Below are 9,842 nucleotides of genomic sequence, written 5' to 3' on the forward strand. Positions count from 1 at the left end.
GTATTATATGTTCAATGTTTAACAACTTTCCTTCTTTAGTGCAATAAATATGACAAAATAAATGTTTTTACTTAACAATGTAACTTATTTCTTGTTCTTCTTTGTAGATACTATTTTGCAGCCTCTCTATAAGAAAATTATTCTTCAAAAGAAATTAATAGCTTTTCATTATTATGATAAGTGTCTTTAAACTTTATAATATTTTACAAGTTTTTTGAGTGTTTCACACACTCTTTACGAGATGATTTATTTATAAAGTACCATGTTTTCCATGTAAATAACAATCACTTGATCTCGTTGTGACTAGTCTTCAATTGCGAGACATGGAGTCTTTATTAACACATTGGAGTTAAAAACTAATAATGGCTCTGCAATGTCTCTATGTTTTGATTTAACTATTTGTAAAAAGGAAACATTGGTCGAAATAGACATATACTTCCTGGAGAGAATGGACCGACTGATAATATGCATTTTTGGCTACCCTGCATGTTTTCTGTTAAGTAAATGATATGGTTTTTGTGTCTTACATGTGGCTTCCATTGCATTGATTTTTCGTCTTGTTGATAATGGATAAAAATTTGAATTTTGTAGGATGAAGATTGTGGTGGACATCTAAATACTTGCGCACCCTATAATTTGTTAATTTTTTTTTTTAAATTTTTTTTGGTCAGGAAGCATCTATTAAAACTTGAATCAAATATAATTAAGGATGTATGATACACTATGTTTATTATATTAGGCAACCTTGCAGTCTGTTTAACATAACATTAGTTTCATTGACCAGGGGTAGAAGACAAAAGAAGACTTGCCTACTTGCTCATAGCCGTGCTTGCCGTATTTTAGTTTTCGTTTTCTGTTTCTTATTATGTCTTCAAATAATAACAACTTTCTTCTGCATTTTATGTACTAATGCATCACCATATTATTTTACCACTTTATGTAAGCACATTTGCATTATATTGTCTTGGTCACAGATATTTTGAAATTGTCCTTTTTAATTTAGGATCAGTGGGAATTCCTTCGGAAATTGAATTTTTAATGCCGAAGAGAAGGCCTGTTAATGTAGACATTGACATGAACTTGCTACTGTCTTTTAATTCAACGTAATTACAAATTTTCATAAATGGAACAGACTATTGTGTGGGTTTATGAAGCTGTGCATAACTGCTTCACAAAGATGACAAGAACAGGTAAAGAGGTTTCTGAGTGAGTCCTGTATGTAATAATGTGAAGGCAACATAAATTTCACCAAATTGTACATAAATAAATTAGAATGAAATTTTAGTGCTTTCTGTTTTTTGGCTAAGTTTCTATAGTACTTTTTTTGTCATCGTGAAAATGGCATATATGAGTTTTCAGTACTGTTTTGAGAAGTAAATTTACAAGATTACTGCACTAATTCTTCTATGAAATTAAAATTCATGAATTTGTGTCATCTACTAGACAAAATTCCAGCTGTTCCTTTGTTTCTAATAAACGAAGGACCATCGTTTTCTTTGGTTTTACCTGATTGCAACGAGCTTTTGGGAGCAACTGTCGAAATGGAGCAATCACTCCATGAATGTTTCTTAGGAAATGCAACATTCCCATGTTTAGAACATGCAGTAGGCCGTTCATCTTTTTGCTTGTGCAGCGCACAGCTGCAGTTGCGATGGTATGGCCTTCTCTCAATCTCCATATCAGACATTGATAAACTACTATCAAAGGCATATTGAAGCATCATATGACCTGCTGCAGCATCCATTGCAATATTTGTGTGCTTGTTCCTGTAATATAGTTGAGTTTAAAGTTGAACGCGTGGATGCCTTCACATGAATTTTGGAGGGGTTTATATACCGCTCGTAAATGGATTAAAGAAATGTGTTATCTAGGAGAAAGTGTTAGTTAGCAAGGGAAATATTTGGTGCAAAGTGATATCCGTTTCTTCCTAGAAAGTGTTGTCTTTTAGTAGCATTGTGTTCCATAGATTCCATTTAGTACTTTGTTTGGACTAATAACATTTCGACCGGGCATCTTCAACATATTCAAGTGTTGCAGTAGTGACATCTCCTAAATATCAAAGTGGTAGATTAGTGCTAAAATATAAAATTGCGGTAAAAGACAAACTATTTTATGTAAGTTAACCAAATATCTCGTTTTGGATTCATAGTTAAGTATGAGATGTCTATAGAATGTTGGATCCATAATATAACTCTTGGCAAGTGCACAGTATTCCTTTTAGTTTACTTTATTAAAGTGAAAAGCACTAACAGTATGCTAATCACTGATGTATTTTTTCACTGGTCCAAAAGGTTTATAATGTCATTGATGTCTTCTTAAGTAATCTCTGGTCATTTGCATTAGCTTCTTGGAGACTGACTTCTTATTGTTGGACATTACTGTCCAAGTACTATGGATTTGTGGATCAAAATAAAAACAAAAATTCTAAGCTCCTTTACCCAATTTGCATGAATCCCTACCAGTCTGCTCTGAAACGCCCAATTAATATCGCATCATAATGCGATTACTGATATCATTCTGTCTGTGAAATGAATTTTTCTATGAGCATCTGTATGATTCTGAATCTCGCAACCTCATAGATGACGATGATTCTGGAGTGCATTTACCCCTAGTAAGGAACATAATCTGTTCTCTTCACTTGTGAACTAAAAAATAAAAATCAGGTTTGCTTTTTGCTGGTTTGCATTAGAGAGATATTTTAAAATTTGTACATATATATTCTTTAAGACATCCTTAACTCTATTGTCATTTTGGAGTGCTGATTAATCCTAGGGAAAAAACTTTATATTAGTTACAGAGGAATATGCAAAGTAGACAAACTGTTATAATGTAAGTTCACAAGGAGTCTATTTTGGTAACAACTGTTTTGGATTTATGTTATTTTGTAGATGTAATACGATGAGTACACAACATTCTCTATTATCCTGTTATAATGTTCTTTTGCATGTTATGCACTATTGTACATCCACAAAATTTACAATCTTATGTACACATATGATCCTTACATATGCAGATGTATTAATTTCTCAACTTGTACTATCTGAAGTGGTGCCTACACTGTACAATGAGATGCATTGCTATTTTCTGTTGGTTCAGTGGAATCTACAATTATCATAAACAAGCTAAAACTCGGGATGCATTAACACATCAAGAGCAGGTATTAAATTGTTCTGTTTGAGTTTTTGTTTACTATCTGTTGAAAATCAAAGTCTAAAGAACTGATTCATAATTTTATGATGGTACGGTTCTCTCAATATCTGTACCAGACAATGGCAAACTACTTCCAAAGAGGCAAAGACACATTGGTGAAAAATGTTGAAGCCGTGGCATGTATTATATAGTGCATGTGATTGGACAAAGGACTATGAAGTGGTCCAGGAGAAAGTAGTAGTTGGCAAGAGTGATGTTTGCTGCAGAGTGGTATGCGTTTATATTTTAAATTTGGTTCTTCAAGTATTACTAGGTTACAAAATGTGTCAAAATTTTAAATTATTTTTCAATGCATCTCTAACTCTAACTATATTATCAAGCTTGGTGTAGTGAATTCCCTTGGAGATAAAGTTCCTAAATCTTCTTTTTGGGTAAATTAAGTATTGTTTTGGACTCATGGTTATTTATGAGATATGTTGGTTACCATACACGACATTCAGTCATTGATATATTAATAAATTATAGTAAAATGATGCTCTCTTAGTTTAATTGTTATGATGTGAAAACCAATAACGGTATGCTCTAGAACTGATGTATTGTACTTTGGCCTCATGTGGTAGTAGTCATGATATTTTCCCCGACTTCTTTTAGAGTAGTTTAGATATTGTATACTCCAAAGCAACAACATTGAATAATTGCTGTCTGGAGTACTTATTTTAAGTGATGTTGGGGTTTATATGCCAAAATATACACAATATCGGAGCTTTGTTTCCGAAGTTGGGATGTGAAAAAATTTAAGCATCTTGACTTACTGAATTGATGTGAATATCTCTAAATGTGTATTATGTGATATCTACTTGTTTTTTTTATAATTAATCACACACACACACTAGGAGTCGAACTCTGGGGAACACGAGCTCAACCACTGCACCAACACTTTGTTGGCTATGTGATATCTACTTTATTACGTCCTTGTAGTTTGTTCATACTTTACTAGCATCATTTATTTGAAATGTAAATTACTGTATGATTTTTCCTTTTGGAATGCGATATTTCCAGTTGAAAACAAGCTGTATGTGAACCATTTGATTTGTGTAGTGCGCATCCACAGTTGCGATGGTATGGCCTTCTCTCTATATCTGTATCAGACATTGATAAGCTACTATCATAGACACATGGATTTATCATCTGACTTGATGCTGCATCCATTGTTTTCTTAATCTTTAATTTCCTTATAGTAAGAGTATTTTGGAGTTTATTTGAGTGTTAGAGTGAGTGTATAAATCTTGCAAAAATGTGCATGCATTGAAGGGTTTTTATTTTGTCAGAGAAATGACTGAGCTGGACTGAAGGAGAGAAGTGTGAATTAATCTAGGAGGAGATTGCTTTGTGGCAGTTAGTTAGCTACGTTTGCACCAAGGTACTCTATATTGTTTCTGTTTTTGTTTTTAGTAGTTGATGTACCTAGGTTTTAGTATAAACGTTTTTGTTTGGGATGCTGGAAGTGAAATGTTGTCAATTGTATTAAATTTCCAATTTCTAACGAATTTCATTATATAGTGTCAGACATGGTTGACTGAAGTGTGATTTAATCTAGGTGGAAAATGCTTTTCTTTAGTTATCGTGTGTTTCGATCAATGTATCTTGTGCCGTTGTACTAGTAGTTGATATTCCTAAGTTAATGACAAGCTTAGTTCTTCATTTTTAAGCATCTTGTCTGTTTTATTACCTTTGTTTTGATGCTTGTATGACTAATCATCCAATGATTTAAAGAGTGAATCTAGCATTCTTAGCGTTTATAGAAGAAGAGTCACTAGTCACACGTGGACATAAACTGTTTTTCTACTCTATTAACTTGTTTGTTTGTACTGTTGACCATGAAATATTTCGTCTACTGTATTATATGTTCAATGTTAAACAAATTTTCATCCTTTAGTGCAAGAAAAATGTCATAAACTGATTTTGTCTACTTCTTGTTTTTCTTTGTAGATATTATTTTGCAGCTTCTCATAAAAAAATTGTTCTTTAAACGAAATTAATAATTTTTCGTTATGGTAAATGTCTTAAAATTTTAAATTTTAAACATGTTTTTGAGTGCTTTTTATAAAAACAATTTCTCTACTTGCAGATTTTTTTTGGTCAGGTATACTTACAGGATTATGTATACAGTTTATGCACAAATCTCGCACCCTTTACGAGATAGTGCACTGTTGGACAATGGTCAGGGAGGTACTTTATGCCTAAAGTATTATCATGTTAAAGTTCTAGTTGGAAAGAGAAATATCCTTGAGTTATATGCTTGTTGCAAAATTTAAGTGAAGTTTTAAGGCATCTCTAACGGTATTATTCTGCCTTAAGCAGTGAGCAGTGACTATTCCTATGGAAAAAAGTTCTTTGGTAGTGACAAATAATTTTCATTGAAGTTAACAAGAGTCTCTTTTTTGGTAGTAACGGTTTTAGATTTATATTTATTTATAAGGCCGGTTTCTGGTCAATTAAAACATATTTATAGAGTAGTACACACATGCCTCGTCTTAGGCGCGAACCCTTGACTTCTTGTTACCAAGAGAACTGGAGTATCCTGTAGGCCATAGAGCTTGGGTTATATTGGTTTAAATAGAAGTGAAAAATGTTTTAATTAGTATAGTTTTATTATGTTAAAAATATGAATGTTATGCACTAAAAATGATGTTATAATTAGTCCTCATATTGTAGTAGCCATGGCGTTCTACATTTCCTTCTACTAGAGCACTTTTAGAATTTGTATTCTTCTTGGCACCCACATTTTGCCTACTTATTTTTGGATAAATGATGCAAAATAAATAGACTAATAGATATGCTAAGACGGTTATATCTGTGTCATGTTTAGATATATTTGCTTCAGATGCTCTATAATCTGCAGGCAGCATCTGTTGCGATAATAGATTCTCTCCAGATTCTCATCTCATCTGTTTGGGAACTACTTAACATTTTGGGGAAGATGTAGATAAGTAATAGTTATTAATTTCAGATTTTGTTGGTTTAATTATATATATATTAATAAAATTAAGGCTCCAAACAGTATGTACATATGTTCAACATATAAGTCGAAACAAGGAACCTGGTATGTTAAAACAAATTTATAGATATTATAATTCTTGCAATTGTACTTTGTTTTTGTCAACTTCTTTTGAAAATCCCTTTGTTTTTAAACATACTCGTACCTGGAAGTCTGGAACAGTGTACAACAATATCTAATGAAGGATTTTAAAAATCTAACCAAAAGTTTGAGAAATATCGCTAGATCAGTGGTAACTTGTTTTGCACCAATTTATTGAAGCTTAGGAAGTTCTAAATTTCATTTTCATTTGTAGTTCCTGATTGCATTAAGTAACAAAGTTTACAGAAATTGAAAAGAGAAGTCGGTTACATGTGGGATGTTGTTTGTTGAAAAGTTATCTTAGAGATAGCAACCTGATTATAATGTTCTTTCAATATTGATTGATGAACAGTTAGACGGCTAGTTTGGGGAAAGAGGAGGAACTTATATGAAATTTACTAAAGAGTAAACTGCTCTGTCATAGTCTTAGATCTGCAATGTATTCCAAGTTACCATTTCGAGTGGAGGCCATAATGAGAGTACTCTTTTTGTCCATAACGTATATGCTGAATGCTCTTCAAATTTAAAATTATCTTTAAATTTGGGGGAATGGGGCATATGAGTTCAGAAAATTAGACAAATTGATAATAAAAGTATCATTTGGGTAATATACAAACAGAATATGCACATAAACTCTATACATTAAGCTAAACTGAGGAGATGGAAGTGAAAGAGAGACTGCACTTACTCCTTACACGACTTGTCTACTAGAGCATTGGCATTATATGCTTTAAGAAACAGCTGCTAGCTACTTTTGACTTTCTAAACTGTATTATTTCTGCTAATTATTCAACTAGTTCATTTCTTTCTGCTATACACCCTCCTGACAAAGCGCAGATAAGTGAAGAATGTGTAGAGCTTTTAAAAGAAGTTATAGATACAGAGCAATCACTCCATGACTGTTTCTTTGGATATGCAACATTCCCATGTTGAAAACAAGCGGTTGGTGCAGCTTTTGACTTGTGCAGCGCACAGCTGCAGTTGCGATGGTATGGCCTTCTCTCGATATCTGTATCAGACATTGGTAAACTGTTATCATAGATATATTAATTCATCATGCGACCTGATGTTGCATCCATTGTTTTCTAATCTATACTTCTCTTACAGTTACAGTGTTTGTGGTTTAGATGGCTGTTACAAATATACTAGATAGCTTGAAACGCATGCATGCATTTAAAGGTTTTATATATTGTTTAGCTGGAATGATTGACTTTGAGTGTGCGTTGATGTAGCAGGAAAATGCCTTGTTTAGTTAGTTATTTAACGTTTCGACCAAGGTACTTTGTGTTGTTATGTTTAGTACTCCTTCCGTCCCTAAAAACGTTTCCTATTTGTGTTGGACACGTTTGCCAATGCACACTTTTGATTGTTAATATCTTTAATTTCGTATTAGTATTAAATATAAAAACTTCATTGTATTAAAGTACTCATAAATACGAATTCAACGAGATCACTCATGACTATATTTGATCTTATATTTGATTTAATAGTCAATCGCTTAACATGAATAGTGTCCGAAGTCAATATAGGAAATGTATTACGGGACGGAGGGAGTAGTTGATATACCAAGTTTGCGACAAACGTGTTTCGTATTTTTCAACGGGATTCCTTCTCATTTGATAAGCCAAATATAGTCTCTATGCCTTCAAATATTATAAATATAGTGGTTTGGATTTATTAGGCCAAATTAATCCTTGATTCTATGCTTGAGATCTGTTTTTTTATCTTAGCTGGTCATGGTTAAGCTACTACTATTTCGATGACTTGAACAGTACTAACATAATCCTTAGTTTCATAGAAGATTCCACAACTCACATGTGGACATAAACTGTTGTCCTACAATATAGACTTCTCTGTTGGTGATATTGAATGTGAAATGTAATTAGTCTATATTACTTGCTAAGATGTCTAACAAATTTCCTCTTCCAGTACCAGAAAGACGACAAGACACTGTATATTTTGCACTGTATTTATGTTTTCCTTGTAAACATGATAGAGTGGAATTACTAGAATTATTATCTGATGCAGATTTATGCATTGCATGTCATGGTCGTCAACTGGTTTTACCATACTTGAGTTTAAGTCTGAATATGTTAATGCCATCGCATGAATTAACAGGGTTTATGTACTGCACATAACAGAATTGAAGTATATTGTAGTTTGTCTAGGAGAAACTGTTAGTTGTCAAGAAAAAGGTATGGTGCAAAGTGGTAACCGTTTCTTCTAAAAATTGTTGTGTTTTAGTAGTATTATGTTCCCCAAGGAATTGATCTAGTACTATGTTTGAAATAACAACTTCTCATTTAGGCATCTTCAACTATATTCTCAAGTGTCCCACTAGTGACATCTCCTAAGAAACCAAATTTTTAGTGTAATAGTAAAACAAAAGGTAGCAGTTAAAGACGTTAGCTGGTTTATATAAGTTAATAAAGCATCTCTTTTTTATAGTTTTCATTGTTTTGGATTCATGGATATGTATAAGATGGGTTGGCATGTCTATACAACATTAAATTTGTAATTTATGTTTTAAAAATGCACACTCTTTGTTACTAAAAATGTAAACCAATAACGGTCTGCTATACCACTGTAGTTGTTTTATCCTGATAGTCAGGAACTCACAAAATCAAACCATTCTTTACTATTTGTACGTGATGTGTTTAAAATATCATTGAGTTCTTCGTACGTGATCTCAAGTATTTATCATTTCCTTCATAAGTACAGCATAAAATCGTTTGTAGATTTACTTATTGTTTGGACGTACTGTGAACTGATAGGATTTTGGATATTGATAAACATCAAAATGACATGCAGTTACTTCATTGATCTGTATTATATTCTGAAATGACCATCTTACTACTGTAAATTAAAAATTATCTGTAAAATTGGGAAAATGGAGCATATGAGTTCAGGAGATTAGACGAAATTATAAAAAAGGTATCACTGGGATTATATATCAACACCACGTGCACGAATTTATGATTTAAGATAAACTGAGGAGATGGAAGTAAAAGAGAGACTGTACTCACTCCCTACAGTACTGTTCCAGTAAGGAGAATTAGCATTATATGCTTTAAGAGACAGCTGCTAGCTACTTTTGACTTCCTAAACTGTATTATTTCTGCTATTTATTCAACCGGTTCATTTCTTTCTGCTATACACCTTCCTGACAAAGCGCAGATTGGTGAAGAATGTGTAGAGCTCTTAAAAGAAGTTATAGATACCGAGCAATCACTCCAAGACTGTTTCTTTGGATATGCAACATTCCCATGTTGGAAACAAGCAGTAGGTGCAGCTTTTGACTTGTGCAGCGCACAGCTGCAGTTGCGATGGTATGGCCTTCTCTCAATATCTGTATCAGACATTGATAAGCTGTTATCATAGATATATTGATTCATCATGCGACCTGATGTTGCATCCATTGTTTCCTTAACTATACTTCTTTTACAGTTACCGTGGTGGTTTAGCTAACTGTTACAAATAAACTAAATAGCTTGAGACACACTTGCATGCATTCAAAGGGTTTATATATACTCTAGATGGAATGATTGATTTG

Source organism: Apium graveolens, unplaced genomic scaffold (genome assembly GCF_009905375.1).
Source record: "Apium graveolens cultivar Ventura unplaced genomic scaffold, ASM990537v1 ctg7290, whole genome shotgun sequence".
Lineage (NCBI taxonomy): Eukaryota > Viridiplantae > Streptophyta > Magnoliopsida > Apiales > Apiaceae > Apium > Apium graveolens.